This window comes from Castor canadensis, chromosome 8 (genome assembly GCF_047511655.1).
Source record: "Castor canadensis chromosome 8, mCasCan1.hap1v2, whole genome shotgun sequence".
NCBI classification, from domain to species: domain Eukaryota; kingdom Metazoa; phylum Chordata; class Mammalia; order Rodentia; family Castoridae; genus Castor; species Castor canadensis.
Genome location: NC_133393.1, coordinates 48,231,143 through 48,248,493, shown reverse-complemented (window position 1 = coordinate 48,248,493; position 17,351 = coordinate 48,231,143). Strand labels below are relative to the sequence as shown.

The 17,351-nt window shown below is 40.7% G+C and overlaps 1 protein-coding gene and 1 long non-coding RNA gene across 3 annotated transcripts in view; one reads left to right on the top strand and one right to left on the bottom strand.

The window, feature by feature from the left end:
* The window catches only part of LOC141425701 (uncharacterized), a 40,702-nt gene extending 23,901 nt beyond the window's left edge, over positions 1–16,801 (top strand). The window contains exon 3 of the long non-coding RNA XR_012450762.1: positions 16,576–16,801. This is a non-coding gene — a long non-coding RNA (uncharacterized lncRNA). The remainder of the gene's footprint in view (positions 1–16,575) is intronic.
* F13a1 (coagulation factor XIII A chain) overlaps positions 1–17,351 on the bottom strand; it is a 159,130-nt gene that overhangs the window by 125,835 nt on the left and 15,944 nt on the right. The window lies entirely within an intron of this gene.

The window sequence follows — 17,351 nt, the reverse complement described above, 5'->3', positions numbered from 1 at the left end:
ATCTCCTTAATGAACATTGACGCAAAAATCCTCAACAAAATAATGGCCAACCGAATTCAACAACACATCAAAAAGATTATTCACCAACACATCAAAAAGATTATTCACCACGACCAAGTAGGCTTCATCCCAGGGATGTAGGGGTGGTTCAACATATGAAAATCAATAAACATAATAAACCACATTAACAGAAACAAAGACAAAAACCACTTGATCATCTCAATAGATGCAGAAAAAGCCTTTGATAAGATCCAACACCATTTCATGATAAAAGCTCTAAGAAAACTAGGAATAGAAGGAAAGTACCTCAACATTATAAAAGCTATATATGACAAACCTACAGCCAGCATTATACTTAATGGAGAAAAACTAAAACCATTCCCTCTAAAATCAGGAACCAGACAAGGATGCCCACTATCTCCACTCCAATTCAACATAGTACTGGAATTCCTAGCCAGAGCAATTAGGCAAGAAGAAGGAAGAAAAGGAATACAAATAGGTAAAGAAACTGTCAAAATATCCCTATTTGCAGATGACATGATCCTATACCTTAAAGACCCAAAAAACTCTACTCAGAAGCTTCTAGACATCATCAATAGCTATAGCAAGGTAGCAGGATATAAAATCAACATAGAAAAGTCATTAGCATTTCTATACACTAACAATGAGCAAATGGAAAAAGAATGTATGAAAACAATTCCATTTACAATAGCCTCAAAAAAATCAAACACCTAGGTGTAAACCTAACAAAAGATGTGAAAGACCTCTACAAGGAAAACTATACACTTCTGAAGAAAGAGATTGAGGAAGACTATAGAAAGTGGAGAGATCTCCCATGCTCATGGATTGGTAGAATCAACATAGTAAGAATGCTGATACTCCCAAAAGTAATCTACATGTTTAATGCAATTCCCATCAAAATTCCAATGACATTCATTAAAGAGATTGAAAAATCTACCGTTAAATTTATATGGAAACACAAGAGGCCACGAATAGCCAAGGCAATACTCAGTCAAAAGAACAATGCTGGAGGTATCACAATACCTGACTTCAAACTATATTACAAAGAAATAACAATAAAACAGCATGGTACTGGCACAAAAACAGACATGAAGACCAGTGGAACAGAATAGAGGACCCAGATATGAAGCCACACAACTATAACCAACTTGTCTTTGACAAAGGAGCTAAAAATATACAATAGAGAAATAACAGCCTCTTCAACAAAAACTGCTGGGAAAACTGGTTAGCAGTCTGCAAAAAACTGAAACTAGATCCATGTATATCACCCTATACCAAGATTAACTCAGAATGGATCAAGGATCTTAATATCAGACTACAAACTCTAACCACAAACTCTAAAGTTGATACAGGAAAGAGTAGGAAATACTCTGGAGTTAGTAGGTATAGGCAAGAACTTTCTCAATGGAACCCCAGCAGCACAGCAACTAAGAGATAGCATAGATAAATGAGACCTCATAAAACTAAAAAGCTTCTGTTCATCAAAAGAAATGGTCTCTAAACTGAAGAGAACACTCACAGAGTGGGAGAAAATATTTGCCAACTATACATCAAAGGACTGATAACCAGAATACATAGGGAACTTAAAAAACTAAATTCTCCCAAAACTAATGAACCAGTAAAGAAATGGGCAAGTGAACTAAACAGAACTTCCTCAAAAGAAGAAATTCAAATGGCCAAAAAACACATGAAAAAATGCTCACTATCTCTAGCAATAAAGGAAATGCAAATTAAAACCACACTAAGATTCCACCTCACCCCTGTTAGAATAGCCATCATCAGCAACACCACCAACAACAGGTGTTGGTGAGGATGCGGGGAAAAAGGAGCCCTCTTACACTGTTGGTGGGAATGTAAACTAGTACAACCACTCTGGAAAAAAATTTGGAGGCTACTTAAAAAGCTAGACATTGATCTACCATTTGATCCAGCAATACCACTCTTGCGGATATACCCAAAAGACTGTGACACAGGTTACTCCAGAGGCACCTGCACACCCATGTTTATTGCAGCACTATTCACAATAGCCAAGTTATGGAAACAGCCAAGATGCCCCAGCACTGACGAATGGATTAAGAAAATGTGGTATCTATACACAATGGAATTTTATGCAGCCATGAAGAAGAACGAAATGTTATCATTCGCTGGTAAATGGATGGATTTGGAGAACATCATTCTGAGTGAGGTTAGCCTGGCCCAAAAGACCAAAAATTGTATGTTCTCCCTCATATGTGGACATTAGATCAAGGGCAAACACAACAATGGGATTGGACTTTGAGCACATGATAAAAGCGAGAGCACACAAGGGAGGGGTGAGGATAGATAAGACACCTAAAAAATTAGCTAGCATTTGTTGCCCTTAACACAGAGAAACTAAAGCAAATACCTTAAAAGCAACTGAGGCCTATAGGAAAAGGGGACCAGGCACTAGAGAAAAGGTGAGATCAAAAAGAATTAACCTAGAAGGTAACACACACGCACAGGAAATCAATGTGAGTCAATGCCCTGTATAGTTATCCTTATCTCAGCCAGCAAAAACCCTTGTTCCTTTCTATTATTGCTTATACTCTCTCTACAACAAAATTAGAAATAAGGGCAAAATAGTTTCTGCTGGGTATTGAGGGGTGGGGGTAGAGGGAGGGGTGGAGTGGGTGGTAAGGGAGGGGGTGGGGGCAGGGGGGAGAAATGACCCAAGCCTTGTATGCACATATGAATAATAAAAGGAAAAAAAAAAAGAAAAGTATAAAAATAAAAAAAACAAAAAAACAAAAAACATGAGTTTTGAGGGGGGATATAAACTTGTAGTCCATAGCAAGCTGTCATCCCTCTGCTACAGCTCCTCTCTCACTGCCATACAAAGGTCTTCACGTTGTCCTGCCTGGACTAAACTTGAACTGAGTCCCTCATAGCTAGTCTCTTCCCTTGAGGAGGAATTATGAAAAATCAGAACCTGATTCCCAGATGGTCCCAGGATTCCTGGATGGACACTGGGTGTGTAATCTGAAAAGGTCTGAGAAGAAGGTAAGATCTAGGGAATATGAAGTTAGGGACTGGAACCCAGTACCTTCTCCACATTTTATGCAATGTGTAGAACTCTACTGTAACAGTTTTTTCCTTCAGGGTGTTAAGGCACTATTTCTTACAAAGTATAAGTTATGAGTTAGTACACTTCATCTTCTTGGATATTAAAACTGTAGCAAGGATGAGTGTTTCAGACTTGGTCATTTGCTGTTAACTGACACCAATTCCCTTAAAATGAATTGTCAAATGGCTGTTTCTATGGGATGACATTGAAGACATTGAGTGACTAGTGGCTGCCAGAAAAGGCTGATCCAGATGAAGTGTAGGGTTTTTGGAACCACTCAGTGGGCAGTGTGAGTTTCCTGACACACTCAGGAGATCAGAGCCTCAGTTTTCTGATGCCCAAATGTCATTGTAAGTCTCTCTATAGCTTGACTCCACAGACAATTGTGTCAGGGTCCTGGGTCTTCACACTGGTTAGCCACAGTCATGTGACTTTGACCCATTATTCCCCCAATTGCCCTCAGTTTCTGTCTGCATGCTGTGGTGAGTCCTAGTTTTCTAAGGAGATCTGATGGAGCACCCAGCTAATTCCATCCTGCCACCCAGGACTCCACCCAGAGCCCTGAGTGCTTATAGTGCCTTGGAGCAATATTCTGCATTGGAGAGAGACTCAGTTCTTAACTGCTTTCTTGCCCTTGCAATGAGGAGGTGGGAAGAAACTCCACGCCATGCTTCAAAATGCTTGCTGGGTCTAGCATCAGCTTTGTGTCTCCTCAGTCCATTTCCTACAGCAAGGTCTCCTGCCCCCTCCCTTGTCTCATCTTAAATGGGCATCTCTGGCCAACCTGACCTATGAGGAATGCATTCACCATACTCAGTGTGCATTTCCAAATCAAGTCCACTACAATCCATCCAATCAATTGTTCTTGGCTCCTGCTGTTTTCTCTCATTCAAAAGGATTTTGTGCCCTCTTTGAACATATATTCTGCTTATTTAATACTATGATATCCTTCTTTCCTCTTCTACATCTCTCTAACTTTGTAGTAACTTCCTCATGCCTTAGCTCTGATTTGGTGTCCATATATCCAAGGTTTGCTAAGGACAGACTCATCTTATACTTGCTTCTCTAGCATCCCATCCAAATAGTCTCTCACTCTCACAAGTGTCCTGGTTTGGAGGGTAAATTATTGTTGACACCCACTGAACTCTATCAGATTCTGGGCTGATCTTGTGCAGGGAAGAACATACACTCTTACTGGGTCCATATCATTTCTAGACCTGCAAAGTAAGTTGGTTGGGCAAAGTGCTAGCTATGATTCCTTCCAGTCCTAACATTTATGATTCTGTGATTTTTATGAAATGCACCAAGCTTTGGATAACATCACCTTTACCAATGAGCAGATGCACACAATAAAGTACTCTGTGAGGCATGCTTGTTGGAGGAGCCAGGGCTAGTTGCTTGGTGGGCAGTTAATCCTGGACATGTCTCCTCCATTGACCCCTACTTCCTGCCTTGACTATAAGCTCAACCCTTGGTGTCTTATCCAACCCATTGATGCACAGTACCCAACCTTCTTCCCTCTCTCTGTTTCTGGCTTCCCACACTTCCCAAAACTTACTTTTACAGCATCTTACTTCCTTAGGACACTGCTCTCTCCAGTGTCAACTGGTCATTCTGCAAAGCTAACTTGTATAAATTTATGAACAGGACTGGTTGGAAAACATCATCTGTCTTCATGGAACATTTTCATTCTATTAGGGGGAACGTCCCATGTTTTGTCTCCATTCAAAGGTGGAGCTACAAAGAGGAGCTCGACGTCCTGTTCCCGGGATACTGCCCATATCTCGTTATGCAGACAGCTGTCTGTCTATGTGACTATAGATTGGGCAGGTGGCAATAGTTGCTCAACCTACCATCGGTGAACACATTTCAGTAATTCATAATTCAAATGAATGATTTAGATTAAGCATTTGTTTTTACTATAACCCATCTTATTGTCATTCTATACATTCCTTCTCAGTAACTTTCATTTTTAAAAAGTGTATTTGGTTTCAAAGCTGAAAGTATGACTATCTGATCATCTCTACATTAGCAGGATAGTACAGATTATTTATCTTCCTTCTAGATCCTCCCCACAGGCATTTCGGGTGATTCAGTGGAGGGGGATGGATTCCACTCCAGCCTCTCTTGCACTCTTATGTGCACAGAAACCTAGACAATTTCTTGAGCCACTTTTAAAGCATTCTTGGAAAAGAATGGCTTCTTAATTGCATTTGATCATGTTAGTGAGAGTCTGATCATTGCTAGAAGATAGTTTTCCAGGGCTTGCGTTTGCATTTGACATGGTGAAAAGATTGTTTGAAGAGGATAATGATCTGCAGTGTGGGGAATACAGATGCCACAGCTCACCTCTACATGAGCAGGACACACGAGCTCTGAATTCTACTCACCAAGGTACAAAGGTTGACTAACCAAGCAGTAACCACAGGCTGATCCCTAAGGGAAGTCCATTTCTGTCCCAGGTCACTGCACACTCAACACAACTCTGGTCACCTCAAGACCCAGCCCGAAGTACAGCCAGGGAACTTGACCCCATGAAGGAATAATTATTTTTCACTACAAGCAGGTGTGCATCTGCAGAATACTAAGCTCTTGGACTTCCAAGAGCACTCTCCTCCCAGCAGAGAGGGCATATACTTTCTATCCCTCTTGAAAAACTCCAATTCCTCAGGTCTATCTTAAGATCTATTGGCTTGCCTTGAGACTCTACCCTTCAACTCTACCCCGTCCTCTCCCTCCTGACTGCCCAGAGCAGTTCCCAGTTGGATGGAGTGCACAGTCCTGGTGGGGAATTGTATCAGTGTAGCTCTTGATTATGTAGCATTCATTAATTGTTTATAGAATTCCTTGCACCCAGACTAGTGTAATTGCTTTTAAGGTAGGGATAGACTACTGGGTATGTAACCAAAGGATGTGAAATCAGTATGTCACAAGTCATCTGCATGCCAATGTTCATTTTAGCACTATTCACATAGCCAAGATAGCAGATGAATGGGAAAAGAATGAATATTATGCAGCCATAAAGAGTGAAAGAAACCCTGTCATTTGTGGAAATATGGATGAAACTGGAGATCATAATTTTAAGTAAATCAGCCAGATACAGAAAGACAATAGTACATGATTTCTCTCCTATGTGGAATGTGAAAAAGCTAAGCTCATGGAGGAGAGAGAGGGAGAGTGGCTACCAAAGGCCAGGGAGGGTAGAGAGAAGAAGGCATTGGGAGAATGGTGAATGGTGTGAGGACATAGCTAGACAGAGGCATGAGGCCTGGTGTACAGTTACACAGAGGTGTTTAACAATATAGTTTAACAATATTGTATGATATAATCAAAATGGCTAGAAAAGAGGACTTTGAATGCTCTCATCACAAATATAAATGATAAATGTTTGAGATGAAGGAGAGCCAAAAGAGCCTGAGTTGAGCTGGGCACCAGTGGCTCACGGCTGAAATCCTAGTTACTCAGGAGGCAGAGATCAAGAAGATCAGGATTCAAAGCCAGCCCAGGAAAATAGTTCATGAGCTTGTATGTTGAAAAAACACTTCACAAAAATAGGCCTGGTTGGAGGCTCAAGGTGTAGGTCCTGAGTTCAAATTCCAGCACCACAAAAAAAAAGAGCCTGAGTTGATCATTACAGTAGATGTGTACCAAAATATCCCACTGTCCCTCATTAAGGTGTGCAATTGCTATCTGTCAATTAAGTAAAAATGAGCAGATAAGGTCGGTGATGGGGTATTAAACTCCTCTTAAGCCTCTCTTCCCCCACAGGCATCACAAAGTGCTGTACACAGCAGAGGTCTCTGCATCAGAAATTCATTGAGTCAGACTGGAGATGAGAAGTTATTGTACAGGTCCTTAAACAGCTGGGCAAAGGAAGTAGACAGGGAAAGTGAGTAGACAGGGTAAGACTTCCAGCAATGCCAAAAAAGAGCATCCAAGTACCCAAGCAAGACTTTAGTCAGAGATGGGACAATGCACTCAAAGCAGTCAGCTCTGGCTTCTGGGACTAAAGAAACACTGGTGAACCGACACAAACTCTCCCACCCACACCCTTGTCCTAGGCAAGAGCAAGTGCAGACACTCATGCACAGGATGGTGGGCGTGTGTGCATGACAGTGAGCTAGAGACTGACAAGAGATGGAGAGTGCTAGCAATTACAGAGAGAGGAGGAAAGATCAGAAGAGAGAAGAAAGAGAAGGTGAACAGGACAGCAAGAGAGGTCTGGCTATTTATAGCTCAGCTCCTGGTCCTCTGATCCCTGTCTGCTGCTGTCCTGGTGGCACTTATGCAGGTTAGCCCTCCTTAAGGAATACTGCAAGGACTCAGCTTTCTGTATAGTTGCAGTATTCAAAATAAGGCTGGTAATCGGGTCATCTCATTAGCAAGGGACTATCACTGATCAGTTCAAAGAGCTTCCACAATCCCTCATCAATCCTGCAACCTGCTCGCAGAGCAGCTAGAGGGCACGCATGACGAATAATTAGCCCACTTGCGTGCTTTCTGTAGTGGGTTTAATTCCACTTACTCATGCCTCTTTTTAGACTGAAGACTTCAGAGCAAGGTGGAATGGTTGGCACGTTAGTTTTCATTAGGTATTTTCCCCCCACCTTTCTCAACCCTTCCTTCACACACTGCAAGATTTCTTAGGGTTTATGTGGAACACAGGGAGTGCCTGCACTGTGTCGTTCCTGAGTTCATATCACGACTTTCTGAAGGAATATAGCTTCAATTACATAGGTGCTAATGAGCTGAGCTTATGAACTCTCACAGGTAGAAGAGGTCACTGTAAGAGACAGCATGAAGACAGAAACAGAGAGAGGAGCAAGGGTGGGGGCAGATGAAGGGAAGCGAAAGGAGAGGGAGGCAGAGGAGGGAGGAAGAGAGGCATTCGTGAGATCTCATTCCAATATCCACGGTCCTATCCAAGGATTCCATGTGGTACAGTGCTGTCACAAACACACTGGTGACTCTGGCACCTTAAGGACCCTCAGTTCTGCTTAGAGCCCCGAGTTCTGCAGGCTGGGACGCAGTGGCAGTCCTCCCACTTTAATATCAGTCAGAACTGTGGGCAAATAATCCCTGGCAGGACATGGCCTGTGAACTGTCAAGGCTCCTCTTCTGACTAATTAAACTGTCAGCAGGAACCAGGGAACTTTTGTTCAGAAGCTCAGGATCTGTTGTCTTTGCCACCATAAGAGAAAAGGCATGAAGGCACAGCCTCTGCTATCTTCAGAAAGTGTTTTCTTTTCTACATGTTTATTTAATTGACAAATAATAAGTGTATATTAGGGGGGCCTGAAGTGATGTTTTGATCTATGCATACATTGTAGAAAGATTCAATCAAGCTAATTAACATATCCATCACTTCAGCAACTCATATTTTTGTAATGAGAACATTAAAAAAAATCTATTATGTTAGCAATTTTGAAATACATAATTCATTGTTATTAACTGTCACTACGCAGCACAACACATCACTAAAACTTAGTCCTCTGGTCTAACTGAAACTTCTTTCTTTGACCAACGTCTTTCTTTCCTTATCCCTTCCTTTCCACCCCCACCCTGTTGCTCCTATGAGACCTACTTTAAGATTCTACATGTAAGTGAGATCACACAGTATTTGTCCTTCTGTGACTGGCTTATTTTACTTAGCATAATGCCCTCCAGTTTCCTCCATATTGTAGCAAAGGAGAGAATTTCTTGCTTATTTAAGGCTATATAGCATTCTATTGTGTCTACATATATATGTACTACATTTTCGTTATCCATTCATTCATTGATGGACACTTAAGGTTGATTCTGAATCTTGGCTATTGTGAGTAATTCTAAAATGAACACGGGAATATAGATTTCTCTGACACATGACAATTTCAGTTCATTTGGATATATACCTAGAAGTGGGATGATGGATCAGGTGGTAATTATGGGGTGTTTTTGAGGAACCTCCATACTGCTTTCCATAATGCCTTACTAATTTACATTCCCACCCACAGTGTGCAAGGATTTCATTTTCTGAACATCCTTGCCAACATTTGTTATTGTTCATTTTTTGATAATAGCCATTCTACCAGGTGAGAGGTAATAATCATTGTAGTTTTAATTTGCATCTTGATGATAATTAGAAAAAATATGCTGAGCTTATTTTCACATAGCTGTTGGTCATTGTAGCTCTTTTTTTCAGAAATATCTGTGCAAATCCTCTGCCTATAACCCTCAGTATAATCCCTTAACTCTGTGAACTTCTGTTCCAGATTTCAATGAGATTTCTCTCTACTCTCCCTATTTCCCTGTTTTGTTGTGAGGATAAAAAGGTATTTTCATATATATTGTGTCCTTTAACCCATAAATGGCTTGTATTGGCTGGTATCACATTACTATAACAAAACACCTAAGACAATTAACTTATAAAGAGAAAAGGTTTATTTTGGATCATGTGTTTGCAGGTTTTAGTTGGGTCTGGTCAAGGAAGGGATCATGGTAAGAGAATATGTGGAGAAAGACTGGTTATCTGATCAGCCAAGAAAGAATGAGGAAGAAACTAGAGCCCCCCAATCCCCTTCGAGAGCATGCCTTCTATGACCTAAAGTCTCCCACTTGGCCTCATCTCTTAAAGGTTCCACCACCTTCCAGTAGTGCCCCTGGAGACTGAGCCCTTAACACCTGGGCCTTCGGGGGCCACTCATCCAGACCATAGCATGGCTGCTTAGATGAGGAGACAGTAATTCAGAGGGTGGAGCGACTCCATCTTGGCTCTTAGGCTGGAGCTGAGTCTAGACCCCCTACCCCACTCTGCTCCCGGCCTCCCATTGAGTGAGGTTTGTCATAAAATGACCCCAAAAGTGGAAGGGGGCAGTTGCCTGGAGCCCATGCATCCTCAAACCACAGTGCTTCAGGTGAACCTTGTGGTACTATGCAAAGGAAGGAAAAAAATCACGTTTTTAAAGCTACTTTTTGTTTTAAAAGTAAATATAGATTCCTTTGGGGAAAAGAGAAGGAAAATTATAGAGAATCAGGCAGCACACTTTTATCCTGTCATTTTTCAGTGATCCTGCCCACCCCAGGTCACTTACAAATGTTCCTGACACCAAACGCAATTTATCTTCCATACTTCTGCCACAGGAATATAAAAAGTGCAAGATACCTTGATGGTTTTTGCACTCCACACTCTTCTATGTAGACTCTTATTATTTAAACAACAATGTCTTAACTTCTGATCAAGTTGTACAAAGCCATCAACCTGTTTCCAAGTTTCTGTGCTCCACACATCATTCTCTTTTTGTTCTAGAATAGATGTGTTTTCCACTCCACTGGGTGAACTCCTGCTCATCCTTTGAGACTCAGCTCAAAAAGCACTTCCTAGGGGATTCTGCTAACTGTCCTCACCGTGTCCGAGGTGCCTTGCAGTCATGTTGTTCACGCAGCTGGCACTGCACCCAGTCCCTAGCTCAGACCCTGGACCCTCTGAAGGCAGGGGACATCTTACTGCTATAGACCCAGGGTGGTGCTTTGTACATGCACAGTGCTCAATAAGACTTCAATTAACATAGTCAAGAGGAAAGAGGTGGGGCCTTATGGTGAAAGAAGACAAAGAAAAATATGGCAGATAAACATGTAAATATAAACAAGGATAGTTAGAAATCATTGTTGAAAAGAAAGTTACTGAATATGAATGCCAAATAGATAGAGTGTATTTATTGTTGGCACAAAAATCTTAATTGTCAAAAAGAAAAAAGTGGGCACGACAATAACTTCCCATAGATGACTGTGAATCCACACACGCTCCTGGTCCTCCCTCCCCAGAATTCTCCAGAAGAGGTGAAATAGACAGCTGCACTTTGGCTTTTCCTAGGGCAAGTTCTACATTTTAGCAGAGTGAATCACAAAAAATAAAAATGCAGTAGGGTAGAGTTTATAGTAAAACAACTTGTGGAACTGTTGGCTGAACAAGATTCATTTTCGACTGTGTGCCTCCTCAGAGCCTTTCATGTATGGAAGTGTGTTGGGACTCTGAGAAGGCACGCAAGCACAGCACGCTCCAGATGCATTTGACTACCGAACTTTTCCTTTTCCCAAGGAGCATCTCACGACAGGTGTCCATAGGGAAACGCCCTGGGAAGCACTGCCCTAGTTTCTTAGATGCCATTATTAATCACTCCGCACAGATGCTTACACATGGACACGTTGATCATCAATGCAGAAACTCACAGAACAAAAATGTGCAATGAAATCCTATGGAAGTGCTGCTTCAAAATGATGAAATTGCCTGTTTTCAGCAAAATGCAGCACAAAATGGCAGACAGAGCTGGTCTAAGGATTATTTCTCTACGTATTAACCAGCTGTCCTGGGGCAAAAAAAATTGTTGACAGAGAAGCTATGTTATATATGTGCAAATTACACATTAGTCTGAGAATTTATCTGGACTTTCTGAAACAAAAAGCCATGGGGAGACACAGTCCTAAATGATTTGTCTTTCAGATTGCTTTGGTATGGGTATGGTTTAAGTGAGTCCCCAAAGATCCATAGGCTGGAAGACTGGTCCCCAGGGTGGGGTGTTGGGAACCTTTAAGATGTGGGCCCAGTGGGAGGCAATTAGGTCTTGCCTTCCCTCCCCCTTTCTGCTGCTGTCACTGGAAATATGAAGCATGGAGTTGTGGGGGCTACTGTAGGGCTGAGACCAAGGTGGAACTAATCTCTGAGGTTCTGGTCTCAGTGCCTTTGGACTTCTGTGATTGACCTCTAGGGAAGCACAATATATACATGGATAGGAATTGCACAGCCAAACCCATTGATTTTTACAATTAAGACGCATTAAGAATGATATTAATAAATAATGACTTTCTCTCTCAAAACTGGGTATCAGAGAAGTCGGGTCCCAAGTTAAAGTAACAGCAAATTAACACCACAAGTTGTTTCTAAACTGTGAAAGCTCCAGCTTCAGGTTGGCAAAGCTATAATTAACGCTCTGCTCCAAGCCTGTCATGATTTGTCATGGCTGCAGGCTCAGAGAGGAAAGGAGAAAAGGCTACTGGGCATGTTTTCCTCCCCAGCCACCTCCTCAAGTTCATTAACACCTCCCACCTAATTCTTACAGGTAGTGGTGCTCTGCTGGCAGTTAGAGAAGGCTGTTATCAAACAGAGGCTCCTGAGGCCCTGGTCCAACGCCCTCACTCTCCTGCATACCTTTACTGCTGGAAGAACCCAGCACACAGGGGCTCATCTGGCACCATCTTGCTTAACTTCTTAAAAAACAATTGCTTAAATATTTAAAAAAAGAATGAAAGAAGGAAAGGAAGAAGGGAGGAGGGAGGAGGAGCTTGACTACAAGGCAGAATCACTTATAAATAAATTCCAGGACCTAGGTTCTGAGCACAGCAACAAAAGGTTACTCAAGGTATTAAAACATGAAAGTGACAGGGAAGTGGAATGGAACAGTACCAAAGCCCTGAGTGCAAAGTGGAAGCAATCAGGTCGAAAGTGATTTTTCTGTAATTTTAAAATTCTCTAAGCCATCATTATATGCTTTAAAAGTATTGCTTCAACTGATCTTTGTTGATAAATCTAATTGCATTAAACACTCTAAAAGAAGTGCTTAAACAGATGCTATTATTGTTTATTTTTACAAGGTATCATCTGTTATGTTTCTTGAGTCAGTATTTTCACATTCTGGGGTTCTTGATATTGAGGTGCTCTTGCATAAGCAAACCTGGGCACTTAGCTTCATTTCCAGTTTACATTTGATACTTGTCGTTTTTTCATTATAAGGATTACATTAAAATCTAATTTCCATGGCATTATTCAGCTGCATTTTAAGAGAATTATTCCTGAGCCCCAGCAAGTGCTCAACAATGTTCTTCTCCCCTTCTGTTTTTCCAGTCTTAGCACTGTCTCAGTGAGGAAGCCTAGATGGTCCTGAGATTTCCTGAATGATGTGAGATGCAGAAAGGACAGGGATCTAATCAAATCCCCCATCACCGGTCCTTCAATTGTTGCCTCTAAGTATGTTTATCTCCCATACACTAAGTGATCAAATGTGGAATTTTTCATTTTCCTTTTCTTATATCTATAATACATTCAGAATTAGAAAACTCTCTAGCCATACCACCCTGGATGTGCCCAAGTTCATCAGGTCTCAGAAGCTAAGCTGGCTTGAGCCTGGACGGTACTCAGATAGGAGAAAATCGTTTAATGCAATAATGCCTGGAAGGGCTACATGTGCCAGATTACAGCTTAACTTTGTACTTCACAGGCTCTGAGAAGGATTTAAAATACATGTTGTTTTTAAATATATATATATATTTATATTAAAAGTAAAATTAGCTATGTTTTTTCCCTCCCTTTGAACTGATAGAATAAAACTATTGCTTTTCTTTCTTTCTTTCTTTTGTCCTTTCTTTCTTTCTTCCTTCCTTCTTTCTGTCCATCTCCTTCCTTCCTTCCTCCTTTCCTTCCTTCCTTCCTTCCTTCCTTCCTTCCTTCCTTCTTTCCTTCCTTCCTTCCTTCCTTCCTTCCTTCCTTCCTTCTTTCCTTCCTTCCTTCCTTCCTTCCTTCTTTCCTTCCTTCCTTCCTTCCTTCCTTCCTTCTTTCCTTCCTTCCTTCCTTCTTTCCTTCCTTCCTTCCTTCCTTCCTTCCTTCCTTCCTTCCTTCCTTCCTTCCTTCCTTCCTTCCTTCCTTCCTTCCTTCCTCTGTCTCTCTCTCCACCATCCCTCCCTCCTTTCTCTTCTCTTCTCTTTTCTTATTTTAAAGAGTTTAAACATCTACTTTCTGGGTGCTGTGTGGTCAGCTGCCCAGACTTCTCTGTAGCTGAGGGCATTGGTGGCTGACAGCTCTCCCGCACAGAATTATTTTAAGAGCTTTGCCCTCAGTCTCAGGAAACCAACTGCATTACAGTTACAACCTCTCAGATGAGTACCAGTGGCTCACACCTGTAATTCTAGCTATTCAGAAGGCAGAAGTTATGAGGATCATGGTTCGAAGCCAGCCCAAGCAGATAGTTCTAAAATACCCAACATAAAACAGGGCAGGTGGAGTGATTCAAGTGGGAGAGCACTTGCCTAGCAAGTGTGAGGTCCTGAATTCAAACCCCAGTACTGAAAGAAAAAAAAAAAAGAAAGAAAAACAACCCATCCCTGGGCAGCCTGTAATAAAAGACTGTCACTGCTCAGGTATAAAGGCCACACTCTTCCTTTGAAATGGGACAAATCTGAAGGTCCAATGCCGTTCCTTGTGGCCTAGTTAGTAAGTCCTCTCTCTCTGCCCAGCACAGAGATTCCTTCTCTCCTCACAGATCTGGCCCAGAGAGCACTCCCCAACTAGTTTCCTCCTCAGAACATGTTTCCTAGGAACTCAGTCTAAGACTTGTGATTTCATGACTATTTTCTGAATGGTCTTTGGAAGAGGGTCTCAGACCAGAGACAAGTCCAATTCAAGACTGAAGCTTCCCCATCCACTTCTTACTGCCCTAAATATTTGTCCATAAAGGTAGAATTAATCTCCTGCTAGCTGGAGCAAAACTGTGGGCAGGGTTTCAGATGAGTGTTAGTTGCCATGCACAGGTACAGAGTGACATTCCATTACGAATGTGTCAAAGGCATATTAATCAAGTGTCTGCCTTGTGGTCAACTAGACACTCAGACGTGTGCACAAAGAAAAGAGATAATGAACTGAAGGAGAAATAAAAATAAGTTCTCACCAGATTTTAAAAATAACATTAGCAATATTAGCTTCCCTCACCTGGATAGTAGCAAACTCTCCACCACTACTAAAAATACTTAAAATGTGCATTAACAATAATCGTTTATACCTAAAATGTAATCAAATTGTGATTGGTTCACTTTGCTTAAATATAGGAATAGTAATTTAGCATTCTCTCCTCTCACCCACAACTGGGATAACAAGCAGTGCTGTGCAGGACCCCATGAACTGCCTGAGTGCTATTTATTCTGACATAGAGATAGCTTTTCTCCATCCCCTACTTCCACTCTGGACTCAACCAAATGCTTTCACACATTTATACGCCAATTTGCACTTGTAAATGCAAGTGAGCAGGAACTGTATTTCTTGTACTTGGGATCAGAGATTTTTTTTCCTAAAAAAGTGTTTATTTTTAGTTCAATTTCTTAACTATATATTCCACATATCACTAGTTTTGAATACATATAATCATATCATCTTTGCCTTTTTTCTCCTTTTCTTGCTTATTCCCTTCTTTGCTTCTTTTCCCCTTATTTTGACTACACCCCGACTAAAATCCATGTTTGTACCTATTGGAGTCTTTCCTATTCTCTTTTGTACTCACAGCAATGTACAGGTAGATCTATGAGCACAAACAGCAGTCTCCCCTGGTCTACAATTTCTCTTTCCACAGTTTTGGTTATCTTTAGCCAATCTCAGTCTGAAAATATTAAATGGAAAATTTACCAAGCCCATAGGTTGCTTTTTTTTTTTTAGTGCTGGGGTTTGAACTCAAGGTCTCACAATTGCAAGGCAGACATTCTAACCACTTGAGCCACATTCCCAGACCTTAACTCATAAGTTTTGGGTTGTGTACTCTTCTGATTAGTGTGATGAAAACTCATGACTTTCTGTTCCTTCCCACCCAGAATGTGAAGCACCCCTTTGCCCAGCATATCTGCACTATAAATGTCACCTGCCCTTTTGTCAATTGTCACCATCTCAATTACATGATTACTGTGTTTCTGTTCAATTAACCCTTATACAGTAGTCTAATACTACATCACAAGGCCTATGTCATCCACCTGCCTTCATTTCATTCACTTCGCTTCATCTCATTAAGTAGGCATTACATCACCTCATATCACCACAAGAAAGGTGAAAACAGTGCAATAAGACATTTTGAGAAAGACAGAATCCATATTCATGTAATTTTTATTATAGTATATCATTATAATTATTACATTTGATGATAGCTGTTATTTCTCTTATTGTGCCTAATTAAAAAATAAAACGATCATATCATGTGTATAAGTAGGTTTCAGTATTATCTGCAGTTTGAGGCATCCACTGAAGGTCTTGGAGTGTGTCCCCCATAGATTAGAGGGACTACTGTATAGTTACAGGCACAGAGTCATATGTAAATTCTTCTATTTTTTTCTAACTCAGTTACCTCTCTTGAAGTCATCTGGCATAGGTTTAATTCATTCTTTTCTTTTCTGGCAGTACTGGGAATTGAACTCAGGGCCTTGTGTGTGCTAGGCAAGTGCTCTACCACTGAAGCCTTGACCCCAGTCCTCATTCATTTTTAAAATAGCTATTATGCAAATATGTTCAACCATTCCACTACTAAAATGTTTTTGTCACTATAAACAATGCTGTAATTGATTATGCCTACCTATGTAAGATGGATTGTTTTTGGTGGTGGTGGTTCTGGGTTTGAACTCAAGGCCTTGAGCTTGTGAGACAGGTGTTCTTGAGCCACACTCCCAGCTCTTATTTGCTTTTTATTTTTCAGGTAGAGTCTTCCACGTTTCCTGGGGCTAGCTTCAGACCTAATCCTCCCTATCTCTGCCTCCCAAGTAGCTGGGATTATAGAGGTAAGCCACCTTGCCTGGCCTTATAAACTAGTTTGCAAATATCTTTGATAGAGTTGCCTAGGACTGAAATTGTTGGGTGAAATGGAATATGTATTTTTATTATTAACAGATGTTGCCAAATTACTTTCTAAAAAGAGTATAAAATTGCACACTCATGTAAGCAAATGTATGCTTTTTTCTGCATACATGTTGGCAAAAGACATTAATATTTTTCAAATTTTTGCCAGTCTGGTGGATATTACTTTGATTTGCTTCTATAGTCTACTAGAATTTAAGTATGTTTTCATGTGATTACAGGTCACTTTGATGTTCTATCTTGTTAATTGTCTTTTCATATTCTTTGTATGTTTTCTATTGCTTACATTACATGGTCAGTTTATAAGAGATTGCTTTTTGACTTTCTGTGTTAAACCTTTACCTATGATCTATGTTTTGAATAATTTTCCACATCTGCCTTTGTCCAATGATTTTATTTGGGATTTTTTGGTCAGATATTTCTATTTTGTCATTTGGTTATATAAATAGCCATTGTGGGTTTTGGTATATTCATATAGTTTTCATGTTCTTTTACAGTTTCAGAATTGACAATCTAAGTCTGTCTGATTTTTTTCACAAATTATCTTATAAGATTTTTATATTTTATATTAATATTTGTTCCATTTGAAATTTATGACTGTGTGTGGCATCAGATGAG